The sequence below is a fragment of the Haliotis asinina genome, chromosome 14 (genome assembly GCF_037392515.1).
Source record: "Haliotis asinina isolate JCU_RB_2024 chromosome 14, JCU_Hal_asi_v2, whole genome shotgun sequence".
Lineage (NCBI taxonomy): Eukaryota > Metazoa > Mollusca > Gastropoda > Lepetellida > Haliotidae > Haliotis > Haliotis asinina.
This window is the reverse complement of record NC_090293.1, coordinates 22,412,623-22,429,970: the sequence shown is the minus strand read 5'-3', so window position 1 is coordinate 22,429,970 and position 17,348 is coordinate 22,412,623. Positions and strand designations below refer to the sequence as shown.

At 38.3% G+C, this 17,348-nt stretch overlaps 1 protein-coding gene across 1 annotated transcript in view; it reads right to left on the bottom strand.

The window, feature by feature from the left end:
• Positions 1 to 580: 580 nt before the first annotated feature.
• Positions 581 to 17,348, bottom strand: part of LOC137261221 (potassium voltage-gated channel subfamily A member 1-like) — a 74,223-nt gene continuing 57,455 nt past the window's right edge. Inside the window, exon 2 of the transcript XR_010954844.1 lies at positions 581 to 2,537. The gene's annotated coding sequence lies outside the window, so the exon portion shown is untranslated. The remainder of the gene's footprint in view (positions 2,538 to 17,348) is intronic.

The following is a 17,348-nucleotide window of genomic DNA, read 5'->3' as shown; positions in this document are numbered from 1 at the left end:
CAAGGAATCCCTCACAGTGTCCCTGAACTATTCTGGCACCTACAGAGAGATAGCGCCGAGGCCAATATGGGTACTACTGGCCCATCATGAATACAAGGTCATGTGACATGCTACTTGTTGCCGGCGAGCTGAGCGCACAGGTCTTTAGTGCAACCAGAGGGTGATGAGGCATAGCTGCATGGATGCCGACGGTGACAGGTCTGTTTGACGATTGCCTCACCAGAACTTGTTTCAGACTGGCTACATGGGAACGTTTTCCTGATTGGCTATGGTGTACTGGCTACAGAAACTTCGGACTTTCTACACAAGTATCGTATAAACTTGTGAAATACTGAACACAGCACCACCTACAGACAGCAGCCAAGGGGGATAACTCTATCTTTGTGCAGGTGGAAGAGGGCAAGAAATCTGCATAAATTAGCTGATATCACTGACATGTAGAATGCAGATAGCACAGGCATTACCTCTACTGGGAGGGTGTAAGGTAAAGGTTGAAGACATGAAAAGAGTCTAATCTGGTCAAAAGGGGCTTTGAAACTCTTACAGGGTAGCAGTTGTATTAAATTTCATCCTTTAGGAATTTTTCAGTCAAATTGGCTTACTTTAGCAAGATGTTTCCAGGTAATAATTACCAATGGCAACAGATTTTTAAGCAAAAGCCATTTTGGATATGTGCCAAGTATTCTTTTGTATGCAACACTGCAGGCTCTCTACATACAGCTAGAAATTAAGTACGGCTGGAATGTTTAAACTGGAGAAATATGTACAGATCTGGTAGGAAATGAGGTGACACTATCACCAAATTCACATGTATATATATATGCACACATATATATATCATTCATGAGTGAACCCAAGCTGCTGGATGCTACAAGACAATATACATAGCTCAGTGAAGTGGAGTGTCGCATGCAGTGGCTGAAGTTATCCCCCTTGACTGGCATCGCTGCACACTACTACTTGCCAGACGGCTATCACCATTGGCTATGACTGTTCTAGGTATAGCATGCATTCTTGTAGAAATATCAGAGTAGATGGCTCTAATTCGACCCTGCACAGTATGTGATGTCAGATAACATTGTCTACATGATGTACATATGTATAGCTACGAGATCTGAAGGAGTGAGATAACAATGCATAGAGTCGTGCCTAGGAAGGCAGAGGACATTGGACACATGACGCATCCACTAGCTCCGCTACATACTATATTCCTGACCAATGATTCAATGTAACACACATTACCACCGTCAAGAAATAAACTCACTAGTCTATGTGTCTGCACTTCTCAAGAGGTTCATAAACTGTAATTAAACTGTTAATATGTAAAAATATGTAAAACAATAACAACGGTTTTCACAGTATACACATACACATGAATCGGAAAGAGCAAAACCAAGAGTCTCAATTGGCCAACAATGAAGGGAATTGAGCTACAGAACAATTTGGCTCACGTTAGTGTCCAACCTTAAGATATATAACCTAGAAATAAATGTTGCCATGACACCTGTATGAAACAGTGGAGAGCTAGCCTGGGGAATAACCCAGACTGGAAGTTCACACAGGTATATTATCACATTACCACCAGGATCACGCTGTCAATCTTTCCGCTTGTCTTTCTGTCCAGCCAGAGGTACTTGTATCTGTCCACTGGCTATGCTTCAATCCGGGTGATAGCAGGGAATGGTATGGTATAAAGGCAGGACCGTTTTCACATCACACACCAAATAGCCCCATTATATATGGAACCGTATCCACACTCCTTGGGTATATACGTAACACACACTACTCCATAGGTGTTATTCAGATATATATATATATATATATCCTGCCTTGTTTCACACATAACCATTCCAATTGGAAGAGACATTTTCACCCCACAACTGTATAACAGTGAAAATTTCCAGTGCGGAACCAAGGCTTGAAATCATATCAGCCTTGGATCATAATATCCTGTGCATATAGCTTGTCCCCCTGAGACTTGGTCAAAGAAAATGAGAAAATTGCATAAAATCTGACTGATCATTGTTTAGCAGTCGACCCTCTGTATGCAGAGAGAGGAGCCCTCTGAATGGTTGAAAGGGACACAGAAACCCAATGATTTGTTGGTTGGGACACAGAAACCCTCTGAGTGGTTGTTGGGACATGGATCACCTCTGATTGGGTAATAGGGAGACTGCAACCCCTCTGATTGGTTAATAGGGACACAGGAAACCCTCCTTTGGCTGTAACTGGTACACAACAACCCCTTTGTGGCTGTATATAAGTTGTTATAATACGGTTATAATCATCCATCGTAACACATAGCCCTGAAAACTGCCCACTGGTTGGATGTTGAGTTGATGCCTGAACTGTGATTGGTTGTTGGTTAATAGGCCATCTGATTGGTTGTTGCTGACTGGCTTGCCTCCCACTTGGTTGCTGTAGTTGACTGGCTGGTGTCTTCATTGGTGTTGCTGATGATCTGGCCATGTGATTGGTTGAGGGATGGGTGCCTGGAGATATTCCTTGCCAATCTCTTGGTCATCTTGTCCATAATACTGTAAAAAGAGATTAAGAGATGTCACAAAATGAATTCCATTAGAAACAAACATTTAACAAAATTCCTTTGAGAAGTCTTTCACTCCTACTCCCCAATCCACAAAATGTTCGTAGCACTATGCCATTTGTAAGCCAATGATAAGAGTAGAGAGAGACGATGGACATGGACTTACAGTTGCTGGTATGTGAAATCCTGTTCATGTGAACTGTATTGATGTCACCTACATTGTTCTGAGTAACACATCTCTGCTCATATGAGTCAGAGTAAAGAAATGTTCCTTTCCACAACAATAACAGATGGCTCACGTACTAACTGAATGTCTCGTGTGTGGGAAACCTAACTAACATTGGTATGACAAGCTGAGTGTTAAGTGAGTGAATTAGTTTAGTTTTATGCTGCAATATTCCAGCTATATGGTGGCGGTCTGTAAATAATCGAGTCTGGACCACACATTTCAGTGATCAACAACTTGAGCATCAACCGATGACCTGTGTCAATCTAGTCAGCTAGTCACCCGATCCTATTAGTTGCCTCTTACGACAAGCAGAGTTACCTCTAATAGCAAGCAGAGTTACCTCTAATGGCAAGCATGGGTGGCTGCAGGCCTATTCTACCCTGGATCTTCCCGCGTCAGTTGAGTATTAAGACTGTCAAAACTCATACACATATTTGGAGAATTGAGCTGTATCGATTCTTGAATTTGTTAGTCATGATCATTAGAACAGAAAATTCCTGAATTTGTACAAATGTGTGTTTATCACTTGAATTGGGTATTATTTATCAAAACAAGATCTGACATGCTGAAAACAGTACTCAGTAGGATGTAATTTGATGGTAACATGGTCTCTGATCATTGTCATGATAAATTCACTCTGTCACCATGGTCAAAACATGTCAAATAATTATTTTGTCATCGTTTCACTGACTAGGGAGGCAACAACGCCTCAGCAACTTACAATGATACTACCATGTTTTACAATAATGGAAATGGTGACCTTGACCTATGACTGACCTTGACCAAACCTTCCGTAGGTACATATACTTATGACATCAATGTCAGTTCATGATCTTAATGAGTTGTCAAATATACCATCTTCAAGTGCCTGACTATTGATGTATACTCTGTAAACTAATGTTCACAGTCACAAAATGGTGGCTCACTCACTCACTATATTATGCAAAGGTCCCCTACCATGATATCGCTGGAAAACTGATAAAGGTGCCACAAAACCAAACTTACTCACAAAATGGTCAAAAAAATTTATACAATATTCCAATATTATTGCCAATGGTGAAGTGTAAACCATATCTTGATAACAATTTAAGGTGCTTCAGTAAGGAGTTTAATAATTCATGTTGTCTACAATTAATATTATGTGAGAACAGGCACACAAAGATGAGTTGAGTACGTCACATAAATCACAGAAAATTATGGCTCATGAAAACCCCCAAAATAACAAAGTGACATTGTCTGACCTTCACAACTTCAATTGATTTCCCCTTCTAATGGCACAATCTGACATATACATTCTGTCAGTGAAACATGTTTTTAATGGAAAGCAGCCTAGCCTCAATATTTGACTTATAACAGCTGGCAAGGCATTAGCAGTATATACTGCAGTGATCAATACCCACAATTCTTGTTGCATTTTCAGATATATACCATCTCTTCTGAACACTATAATCAATAGGAAAATCATGTGTACTCTTAACAAGTTAGTGAGTGGAATTCAGCTGTCAGATTTATTTGAGCCTAAAGTCATGGTACAAATGCACACATACTGAATAGTGAGAAAGGTTCACATTGTGTAGAATTTGGGATTTGATCCTAGATATTTTTAGTTGATCCTGAATTGGCAAAGGGAAATAACTTTATTGGGAAATCAAACTGTGTCAAGACGTTTGGCATTTCCTTGTTATGAGGTTTCTTGTTTATGGAGTTATTTGAAGTTTTGATCTGTTGGCCTGCACTCTGTTCAATAAAGCAATCTTTAGTGCAATGACTTCTGTAAGCCTCTGTTGAAGTAGGGGAGTTACTAAGTCCTCAGCACCATGATTCTTTGCAGAACCGGCCTAGGTCACACAAACCTCGGACAGATGAACTCAGAATCACAAAGTCCCATTTCATTTCCATCCAACCCACGAAACAGTCTGTGGCCAAATCCTTTTCTTCCACCAGTCAAAACATGCCTTTGGCAACATTTAAACAAGATTTTACACATCAGCATTCATACTTTCTGTCAACTAAATTTACAAGTGTGAAAAATACCATGCAAGCCTGGGTCCTCTGGCTAGAGCTTGAATGTACCTTTACTGATGAAATACAATTCATCTAAAAGACCTAATTGTGTTCGGCCATTTTCCTGCAGCAAGCATTGCTGACGAGGCATAAATGAACACATCTTGTGTGCGACTGTATGAAGTGATCACTCACTGGATTACAGGCTGCGCTACAGGCTAGAATATATAATTACATTACCTATCAGCAAGGGACGGGACTGTATAATCATATTATCCATCACCCAATGCTATCTAGAAGCGTCAGCCAGTGCTAGTCTCTGGGGTGGGTCCACTGAGTAGAGGTACATTTTGAGAAGAGGGTTTCAGATGATGTAAGCGAGCTGGGTTTGAAGAATATTTCAGTTATATGATGACATGCCAACTATATGTTGCAGATATCAAAGTATCAATTCAGTATCAATTATTATTCCAGTAATACAATATGTGTACATGTGTTGACAGAAAATTTCAGTTATATGATGACATGCCAACTATATGTTGCAGATATCAAAGTATCAATTCAGTATCAATTATTATTCCAGTAATACAACATGTGTACATGTGTTGACAGAAAATTTCAGGATGGACTTGAACCTTTAACCAGCACCCCTGGACATACCTTGAGATATAATGACTCTTTCAAATAGTATGAAGCATGTTTGTGACCTTGTCATCCACACACCGCAGCCATATCTGTATGGCTTCTACCAACTGAATAACCTTTTCTGTCTAAGTATGTCGAGGGATTATTTACAGAAATATGTATTGTCTGTTACGCATCTTGCTCAGTCTCTGGATTGTCTTTTTCAGACTTCTAATACAAAGTTTAAGCATTTATTTCTCCAACAAAATGAGTCAATATTGTATTTCCAGAATGAGCAATGATGTTCCTGACCTTTCCACGACCTCCCCAAAACATACAGCACAAACATATTTGTAGGTGGAGTGTTAATGTTCATGAAGTTCAATGGACGTAACAAAAACAGAAAAAGCTCCAGCACACAATTTCAATTCCCAAAATTCTATATGGCTTGAGAGTCACAACCTTATCAAACAGGGGAGAAGGACTTCTTAGTGTAATAATATTGGGGGATTTGAATATATCCAAATGAGCAAGTTACACAGCGTTCAATATAAGCAAAGGGTTCAAGTAATTACATACGCCATACCTGGTTAAGTAATAAAACATTGCTCGTGTTTCATAATGTATCAACAAGAGCTAGTGGCACACGCATGCTTTGAGACGCATTAGCTAATGTACTGAGCACTCCGATGGCCATGTGCATGCCACATCATGAGCACCTAACTCCATTGCATGCTCCATGAAGGCTCTTCTACCATATTTCTAAAAGCTTGCTTCATGAGGGCTCTTCTACCATATCTCTGAAAGCATGCTTCATGAGGGCTCTTCTACCATATCTCTGAAAGCATGCTTCATGGGGGCTCTTCTATCATATCTCTAAAAGCTTGCTTCATGAGGGCTCTTCTACCATATCTCTAAAAGCTTGCTTCATGAGGGCTCTTCTACCATATCTCTCTAAAAGCTTGCTTCATGAGGGCTTTTCTACCATATCTCTAAAACTTCAACCTATAGCATTTCAGTACATTTTATTACATTCAATTGGGTATGGTCAGGAAGCCTAATGGTTAAGGTGTTCATCAAATTGGGTTTGATTCCCACACGGAAAGACCTTTTCTGTGTGAAGCCGTGTCTGGTATCCTTTGCCATTATAATGATGGTTAAAGTCAGTTTATTACCTATGAGGGGCTCATATTTTTCATATGATGCCCTAGGGCAAAATATCACTTTGTCATGGTGAGGTGACATCATGAACGATGCTGTGACATCACGTTTCTCCTGTGGCATTGTGTTCTACATGCCGCGACGACTGGTAGCCAGCCTGTTTGATGAAAGTAGATGTGGGGTCATTTTCCTCAATTTGACGACTTTAGTAATATACAGAATATCATATTTGAGCCCATAACATACCATGTTCATTACATTCATGCCTGAATATTGGTATATCATTTGCTCTTGCTCTGGAAATACTAACAGTTAGGCACTCGTGTTGTAAGCATAGTACGACATGGGCACTCATATAATATCCTCTATATAACATCTGAAAAACTGATGGATTTGTTAAACTTAACTGATAATAATCAGTAGTCAGGCATTCAAGGCTTTAAGTCAATTCTTTCTTTAAGTGTCTTTTCTGAACATCAAATTGGATAGGGTACATATTGTTGAAACTTAAATATGGAACTAAAATCTTTGAAATTTGAATACACATCTTCTCAAGATATATAACTGTTGTTCAAATTTCTATCACCTGCCTTCCATAACAGCCAGATATAATCAATGTAATGGGTAATTCCTACCTACTGACAGACTGTCTGGTGTGTAACCAGAGCCGTTATGCTTGTGTTTGGGCAATCAATTAGACTAGCATGTGAAATAAACCAACAATATGGTAAATACTTGCCCAGTCTGCATTGGTTAAATGGCAGCTCGCTGTTTCTGTCTGCCAATGTATTGATACAATGAGAACTGTGACATCAACATGCACTATACCGCTATTGCGCCCATAATCAAACTTAGACTGACTGTACATGATAAATTGGCAATCTGTTGAATGACAAGTAGTCAATGTGAGCCCCACTATTGTGTATTTTCTCAATTAACAGTCCTCCACAATCTTGACAGGCGCATCGGGAAGAAATCCTACAATCCAAGTTTAACATTTCTTCCCAAAACTTCAATCCTATCTCCTCACAATCTCATTCTTTATCCACCAAAGAAGCAAATAACTTTAAAGACAAAAAAATTTGAAAAAGCTCAGAATCAAATCAAAATCTGAGTACCAGAACAATCTTATTGGTACTTGAGTGTGTAGAAAGTTTAGTCAAGTAGGCATTGCAAATATCAGACATGATGACCGAAAAAATATGATGCCGTTTTGTCTATCAATTAAGCCTCAGATGACCACCATGTAGAGTTTAAAAATTTGTAGCTGGGCACTGCATCCTTTCTAAGACTTCTTAATTAATCCCCTGAAGATCTGCAAGCCATACCTGACCACCAAGTTGAATTTCAACATTAAGGCCAGGAACTGCATCCTTTCATGGATTAAACGTAAGAAATTAGTGAAACTATCTCTGACTTCCATGTAGAGTAGCAAAATTTGTGAAGCTTTTTCTTGGTTTCTTGATTAAACCCCTGAAATACTACGAAGAAATATCCCGATTGTTAATACACCAATATTTCATGGAGATGTAGCCCTGCCTAAAAAGCAGAAACATCAGCTGGAAGATACACATATATGCAAATGTTCAAAGGATGCACTTAAGAATAGCAAGGACACAAAATACCTCAAACACAAATTAAAAATAATATGCCAAATCAGAACAACCTAACATTGAGATCTGGCTACACTTGAGAAATCAATAATCGTCTTCATCTGCAATTACAATTCTTGAAACAAGTCACCCTAAGAACCTTCACATTTCCCATCTCTCTCAACATGGTCCCTGTAACACGGAACACACATTAGAGGAGGTATGCAGGATAAATGCGTATCATGGCCTTCCTGCTGCTACAGTCAAGAGATGGGCGGATGCCACTGCAGATGGTCCTGCTGGTTCTAGCCTCTGTTTGGTGGATGCCATTACAGAGGGTTATAGAGCCATCTGGTGACCTGAACTCGGTAGGGACTGCCCACTGAGAGTGCCTGCAGGGGCTTCTCTACTGAATTATGCAATGTCTTGGTGCCAGATTATCATTGTCAGTCATGGCAGATTCACCTGAATGGGTTGTTTGTTCAGCGCTTGCTATAACTCTCAAGTAACATGCTTAGGCTGGCATCAACGTAAACCATACCCAGGTTATCACCATAGTGTGATCTTGATATTTCTGTGTTTGCTTTCGTGATACCTATGTCATTGATCCTGGAAATTTGCTGCAATGCTTTACTTTTTTAGGAGGGGCCCTGCATGATCCTTTTCAATTATTTCAGTATAAGTTTTTGAAGCCACGTGTGAGGGCCCATACACCACTGCCAAACCTTGTCACAAATGAACTTATTATGTGAACAGATAATTGTTGAGGCAATACGTGAAAGAAGACATATTATTGACATTTAAAACATGGTGCCTTAGTACTGATCATTATATAAATGCTCTTTCTTCACAAGCACTTCTAGTAAACCCTCTGACATGATCTCTGTTGATATCAAATTTTCATGTTTATTGTCATTTTTGTGCTGTGAATACTACAAATCATATGGACAAGGGTTTCAAAATTGATGGCACTGAAGAACATTCCCAAATTTAGAAATGACACAGAAAGGACTAAATGTCATAAAAATCTAATCAATGACCTTCGATTAAATCATGGAAACTTAATAATATGGACTTACAATAAGGAACACAAGCATCCACATGTCCTTGTTTATCTTAACATGTAAAAACATCATTGTAAGACTTCTCTCAATGGCATTCTAGAAGTTGACGAGAGGAAGAATGAGGAAAATTTTTATGGATATACAAGTTCTTTACTCTGTAAAGGCAATGACAAACCTATGTTGAAATGTTGCCTTTACAGAATAAAGAACTTGCATACCCACAAAAATTGTCCTCCTTCTTCATCATTGCAAAGGCTAAAAGAATGAGTTCTTCTGACAAGAAGATTCACTGACAAGGAAGGATGTTTGCCCTTTAACAGAAAGCCATATCTAGAGACAGTCAATAGCTTAATGATTAATACATAACCGACTGTAATTTATGGTTTTTAGAGTGTAAGAATAGAAACCGAGTCTCTTTAAGTGAAAGGGCAAAACAAACCTCTGTACATAAATATGGATGTTGAAAGGCCTTGGAAACTAATCAGCTTTCAAATTGGCATTTACTCCAGGGTACGAACAACACAATAAATATTTATGAAAATGATAGTTTGAAAAATATAACTGATAGCACTGATTTTCAAACTGACTCTTCATGCACATCTTTCAGTTAAGCCACTAAAATCCTAATCATGTACTTTCATTTGTTTGCAAGAAAAGTCACACAAGAACAAACACCACACACAAATACAATCAAGGTTCAAAGGTCATACTTGTGAAAAAACTAATTCATGATATGAGTTCAGGTACTGTTTGGTATCACGACCGATAACATTGATGCATAATAATGATTTCTTCAACTTAATAAGTCATCAGAAGATGACATATCCCCCCAGCCCCCACATACTGGAAAGGACAAATCATCTGACACTTACTTGATGTTTTTTTAAGACTAAGTTAGAATCATTTCCATGGAAATAACAAAAAAATATAAATGTCATATATCTGTAAGCAGGAAAAAGGCACTATTTCAAAATCAGTATCATATATCTGCCAATATCTGTTGAAAGATATTAAACAGATTTTGATTTGTGCTCTGGAAATGCAGCCCATCCCTCCCTTTAGAGACTAAGTCCAAATCGTTCCCATTGAAAATGGGAAAAAATACAAATGCCAAAACTCACTGGTCATATTGGACTTGTTAGCAGTGCATGTACATTTGCTGGACACATAAAATAACATCTAAATTCTCCTTAGTCTCCTTTTAACAGACTAGTGGATACTTTTATATTATCTTTAAAAAATAAAGCTTATAACAGCCATATTCAATCTTTTTCAAATATTCCAATATTCTAACCTTAGTCACTAAGAAAATTACAAGAGTTGAAGGTTGTCTATTTGGCAATCCCCAAATGGTTCAGAGTTTTCATTACTGTTTCAGAATGTGTTCGTAGCCATTTAGCTTCCACCAAAGAGCAGCATTTTTCTTCTAAAGCGTACCATGAAGATCTCATATCTGGGTTAATTAACAAACCATTGATCTTCAAGTCATGGGTATCTATGTGCAAACAATTTCTCCCATGGCTGCTACATCGACAAATCAATGACATAGCCTCCCAACTTACATGGTACTCTGCCCAGGCCAAAATAGCTTCCACCAATCTTTTAGCCAATCGTATTGATTGTCTAAATCTACCATTTCACAGGCTTGAGAATGCAAATAGTACAATATATTCTCATGCAAAATAATCTTGCTGTAAGCCTGTGCTACTAATCAACTAATACTACATTATTGGTGCTGCGCTGGGCGGACACAAACATACATGCCGAGGCTATTCTGGCGACTAGTATTCTTGTGTCTAATTTCATACAAAATCAATATTTCACACTGTCAGATCCGTGGTGCTGTGTTGCTCGCGATTATTTCGTTAATGCTGTGACTCGCTAAATTTGCTGTAACTAATTGCCTGATTGCTTGCAAAGATCATACACCTTTTAAATTTGCTCATTTACACAAACCATTTCATGGCTTTGGAAGGAATATTCAATATTCAATATCCATGACCCAAGAAATGAGAACATTTCATTGCCATCTATTCAATCACTTTACCAACATATAGAATCTGTACACAGAAGGGGGGCATTTTCTCTCCGGAAATGCAATCTTTCAAATCTCATTCAAGTGGGTCATTCATACTTCTTTCTCGGAATGATTATATTTTTGTTTGGAAATCAATTAATGAGTTATTATGGATCAGTAAATAGCAAAAAAAACCATCTATTTTTAAAAAATCTTCAAAGCAGGACAGAAAAGAAACCTGTTAAGAAACTCTGGAGAGTGAGTAGGCTTCCATGATAATTTTAGCCATTTCTCAGCTTCACGGAGGATGAATGGACTTGGAACATGATAATAATTATAGGAATCAATCTCTGTCATACATCTTTTCATGACATACTGGCTACCTCATGTCTTCTTAACATGGATTTATGAGGTAATGTATATAAAAAAATTCATGAAAATATGCATCACACTTTTAATGCATATAGAGCACTAGTGCAATAACATGAAGTTAGAAGTGGTTAAATACTGCCTTAAGTTATTTTCCTTGTAAAGATACATGCACAATTTATTTATTTTGCATCATAAGTCAATCAAATGCCATGCTGAATTGGAACATGACGTCACAACACATTATTTTGACTCTAAACAGGTTGGTCCTCATTCCATATACTTAATAAAACAAAACATTTTAGTGTTAACATGACACAGCCATTTGGATAGACCCATCGATCTTACATTCTCCCAACAGGTGCTCCATCCTCAACAATATTTCAGCTATATATCAGACAATCCAGTGATCAACAGCATGAGCACTAAATTAGGAACCAATGTCATGTGCCAACCATGTCAGCGAGCCTGACCACCTGACCCCATTAGTCGCCTCTTACGACAAACATTGTAGACTTTTGAGGCAATGTTTCAGCCAAAAGTTCAGTTAATTAGTGTTTGGCAGAGAAAATTAACAATAAATGCATTTTTGACAAGTGACAAGGATATTAGCTTTTGGGGCCACATTAATTCATAAATTAATTTATGTTACGTGTTGAGGTTAAAAATTGTTTGACTGGCAAAATGTTGAGCTTAATGACAACATCTGTTGTAAGGCAAAATCATGCTCCTGAGCCAATTGGGCCACTGTTGAAATAACAGTCTGATAATCATGTTCCTAGAAGTCAACAGATGAGCCAATAACCTTTATCCTGGTTGTGCCCAATAACCAGGGGGTACCCTTCCAAGCATCAGCAACATGACTGGCACCAGAGCCAGACAATCGACAAAAAGATCAGTCAGTGTATGGGACTGTCAACACAGGCCTTTATAGTTGATTACAGTGTAGCAGCAAGTGTAGCAATGAGATGGGCTGACATCTTATTCCAACAAGCAATCATTGCACAGGGTGTTCTATCATCTGAGGAAGGCAGTATTGACGTCATTCACTGTTGACAGCTGGGAGTATCTATCCATTTAGAAGACAGAAAATGACACCCTGCTGTACACAGATATTATGAACACTAATTCATTTCGGACACTGTTTCCAGTATCGGTATTTCTTGTTTAGTCATCTCAACTCAAGTGACATCAAATTCCAAACTACACAAGCAATGGACAGGGTTTAATAATGGCATCATATCACACCACACTTCTGTAAAAACAAATAATGCATTTTTCTCAATAATACCAACCATCAGCCCCTATGGAAGACACCATATGATTTATTACAAAAAATCACACATCTAGATTACAATATTAGATTAAAAAGTCTGAATGAAATAATGCAACGTTGCATTAAATCGACACTTACACCCTCTACTGGCCAAAATTATTTCAAGTGAACCCCACTGAGTTTTGTTCAGAGAACATGGACAACACCCACCTTGTGTGACAGTTTTTGATGTACTGAGTAACTGTATACATTCCATATATGGTCAGTGTTCTCTGTTCGAAAGCTGCTCTCCTTGAAGTTTCAATTATTAATTTCAGGCACATCTTAAGGGATAAAAAGTCTTTTCCTGCATCAACAGTGAGTGAGTGAGTATGGTTTTAAGCAATATACCTGCAATATCATGACAGGGGACACCAGAAATGGGCTTCACACTGTGTGTACCAGTTGGGAATCAAAGCTGGGTCTACCATGAGTAGAGTGAATGCATTAATCACAAGGCTACCCCACCGTCCCTGCTGCATTATTAGGAAGCTAATGCGAGTGCATATGCCTTGATACATATACAACACAAGTCAAAATCTGGCCGAAAATGTGTGATCTTGTGCCTTTAAATGTTACTAGAATAATGTGAGTGTTGAGATACCATTACATGCACATGGTATGTGAGATGAGCTGTCAGAACAAGTGAAGCTTTGGTATACTCTGGTAATCAAGTCTGTTTCTGACAAACTAGTGGTAGAAGATGGCATAACATTTGTACTCAAATCTAGAATCTATATTCGGGATTGCACTTTCTTAGTAATGAAGAGATTCTAATACTTTTGTTATGTTGAATCCCAACCAGGATTCAAATCTACACCTTCAGACCTGCACCCTTCATTATTCACAGCTTTTGCCAAGGGAGCCAATGCCAATTTACAAGGGTAGACAAAATTGGTGGTATGGACTACAGTTGGTTGAGTGGGTTAGGTGGCTGACTTTGTGTGCTGGCTATTAGGTGCCTGACTCTGAGGGTGTGAGTTTGAATCCCGAATGGCAACACATTTTGCTACATCACCATGATGAGCTTTATTATCACATGAATACAGTAATCCTACTCAAACCCAATATACTCTAAAAACTAAGTGCCAGGCATGGCAACAATCTCTTGGTCGGTCTCCAGACTGACACTATCCAGTGGACCACAGAGCATCAAATACCATAACTGTCAAGAGTGGTACGAAACCTCACTAGGACAAAAAGAACAGGACAGTATATGCCAACTCTACATGGAACTACCATTCACTTACAGTTACTGAATTAAAGCTATGTATTAACTTGAAAACAACCAAAACAACAAAACAAACAACACAGAGCTAAGGGGCCTCAATCTTCTTTGACAACTGAAAGCAGGATAGAGCAAGATTGAGGATGGAATGGAATTGGGGCCATTGCCAAATTATATACATGGTCCAGGGACTAAAAGATAGACCAAACCTTGAGTCACTGGCAAGGATGCAACAGCTTTGTTTCCAAGCCGAATGTGCCACAGTTGATGATGATCTGACTGCCTTTGAAAACTATCCCATTACCAAACACTTAATGGCACTGAAAATCAACATACGATTCATGAAGTCAATTCTTATCATACTGATCACTTATTATACCAATTCTGCTTTATCATTACCAGTCTGAGATTGTTGGTAGGCATAATGACAACATCTCTGGCAGGAATGTTGAGCAATGTTACCGAATGCTGAGATTCAGGTATCATTCCAGATTTAGTGCCACTGGCAAATAAATTGGAAAGCAATCATCATTTTGTTCAAAATGTTATTTTGATAGGTTCTTATTTTCTCAAATGATGAGGTCTTTTGGTGTATATAACTCAACATTTGATGTTGCAATGTAAACTAAGCAATACATCCTCCTTTCCTTTATTGACCACATTGGTGAAGAACAAGCAACCTCTACAAAGCTTTCATATTACTTAAACCTATAAAGTCCATGCACTGACGAGAAATTTGAACTTTTGAATATTTACTGGTATTTACTGCAGGCTGGTATCTACTGCAGATTTAATATAAATCTCAACAAAAAAAAAAAGAAGAAAAACATTGTAATGCAGACTGAAATACGCCAATATACCCTTTTCAAAAAAGCATCAACCTGTGAGTGAGTGAGTTTATTTTTTCTCAGCAATCAGCAATATTCCAGATGTATGGTGGCAGTCTGTGAATAATTGACCAGACCAGTCGACCAGACAATCCGCTCATCCAGATCATGAGCATCGAATGTACGTAACTGGGACATAATAACCAAGTCAGCAAGAATGACCACTTACTCGAATCTTACAAGCATGGGTTACTGAAGATCAATTCTAACCCGGACCTTCATGGGAAGAAACCTATGACCTATATAATATAACTTCACTACAACCATGTTAGTCCTAGCATTTTGTTGACTAATAATCCATCGGTTGTATCTGTCTATTTATTATACATGTGTTCCTTATAAATGTAGTTCACTGTACGTTCAATGACAATGGAACAAGGCATTACCTTACATCAACATAAACTGCAATGAATGACATTCCAAAACTACTATAAATCATGTCAGAAAAATCTGAGTGACAGACCATATATAAGATACTTAAACATTATGTCCTTAGAAATATTTGCCGATGCAGCATTCTTTGCTGTACAATATTTCCTTACAAATGGTACAAGTGCTATTGCTGCAGTGATGGTATGTTCCATTATCTGTGGTCTGCTTGCATTGGTAGACAAAGAAACACCTGTTTCCATGTGTGACAGCTGTTTGAACTCTTTTGTCAAGCATATCACACAGCAGCATTCATGTATATGCCAGACCCTCTACCAATATTTACAAACTAGGTCACTGCCACTCATCTAAAGAACTTCATCTTTGACAGTATGAGATGCGGTGGACATTAATCAAAGAAAAAAAACTTCACCTTAATTAAGAATATAGCACCAAAACACTAAAATACAATCCAAATGAAGTCCCATAGGAACATTATGGAGCTGAGGCTATCCAGACTTTCTCTATGATTCCAGTATTGAGTTGGAGTCCTAGCTCAGTTTATTCTCTTGGGTGTTGGAGAAGGACAACCGCATGTACTTGAGGACAGTGCACAGATGATGGCAGTGATGTGGCATTCTCAGAAGTCTACTCATTTCTGATTGAACAAATATGTAAAGTTTGTAATGGCTGCATTTGGTGTACCAGTGACAAACTAGTACTGCACTGCTTTTAACTGGAGTGTGACAATATTGAATATTCCACTACTCATTTATCAAACACATCCAATGTCATTTCATCTCTATTCTGGTACTGGATGGTATATTTACCAGTCCAGCTTTTAGTGAAAGGTTTGCTTACGAAGTCTGTTTTGAATACCTCATTCAAAATTTAGCATAAATGTTTAAGGGTCAATTTCAAAACCTTAGTGGTACCAAAAGGCTGATAGGCTAAACCACTAAAGATTTTGAGTTTCAAGTTCACACACAGAAACAACTTCAAAAACACCCTTGTCTGTCTCCTAGATCCTTCTCCTAGATTCCTCAAGACTCAGTTGTATTCACCCTGAAATATTGTACGCTTTGAGCTCGATGAGAGCTATATTTTCACATTTGCAGAGTTGCTAAACAGCATCTGACCCTCTGACAAATCTGGCAGATTTGCTGATGGACCGATGGAAGACTACAACCCACCGTCCCTAGTATCCGAATGTATATTTCATGATGACTTTGACATAAGTTCGCTCTTTACAAATTTTACGTTTTTTAATGCTTTCAGTGCCAATCATCAGATATGTTAAATCTGAAAGGTGTGTTTAATTTTTATTCCATGAGTCCTGCGAAGCTTCAGTGAGTGAGAAAGAGATCTTCAGAAATCCAGGATCCTGTGTGCTGTTACGTTGAAAATCCATTCGCGAACACTGATTCGTAGATGAATATTTTTCAAAAGGAAATCCTTATTAGCTGGACTAAATTTAAGTCTACAGGACACCTTTCAAGCCCTAGCAGTTTATGTTGAATAGTTATCCAAGTCAAAACAATGACAAGAAATCACTCTGTTAACTCTAAACTATAACTAGTAGATAGGCATCAGGCATGACTAAAACAACACCACAAGAATTATCACATGACATGATGACATCATGGTGGAATTTAGCGTACGAATTTGCAAGTAATAAACAGATGTTACTGTTGACAGATAAAGCAAAACAGCCAGTCTCATAAACTGGCAGACATAATCCAATGCTATCTCATGTAACATTCCACATGCAGCATCCTGTAAATAAATGAGTGAAAGAGTTAAGTTTTACGCCACACTCAGCAATATTCTAGCTACATGGTGGCAGTCTGTAAATAATCGATTTTGGACCAGACAATCCAGTGATCAACAACATGAGCATCGATCTGCGCTACTGAGCACCGATGACATGTGTTAACCAAGTCA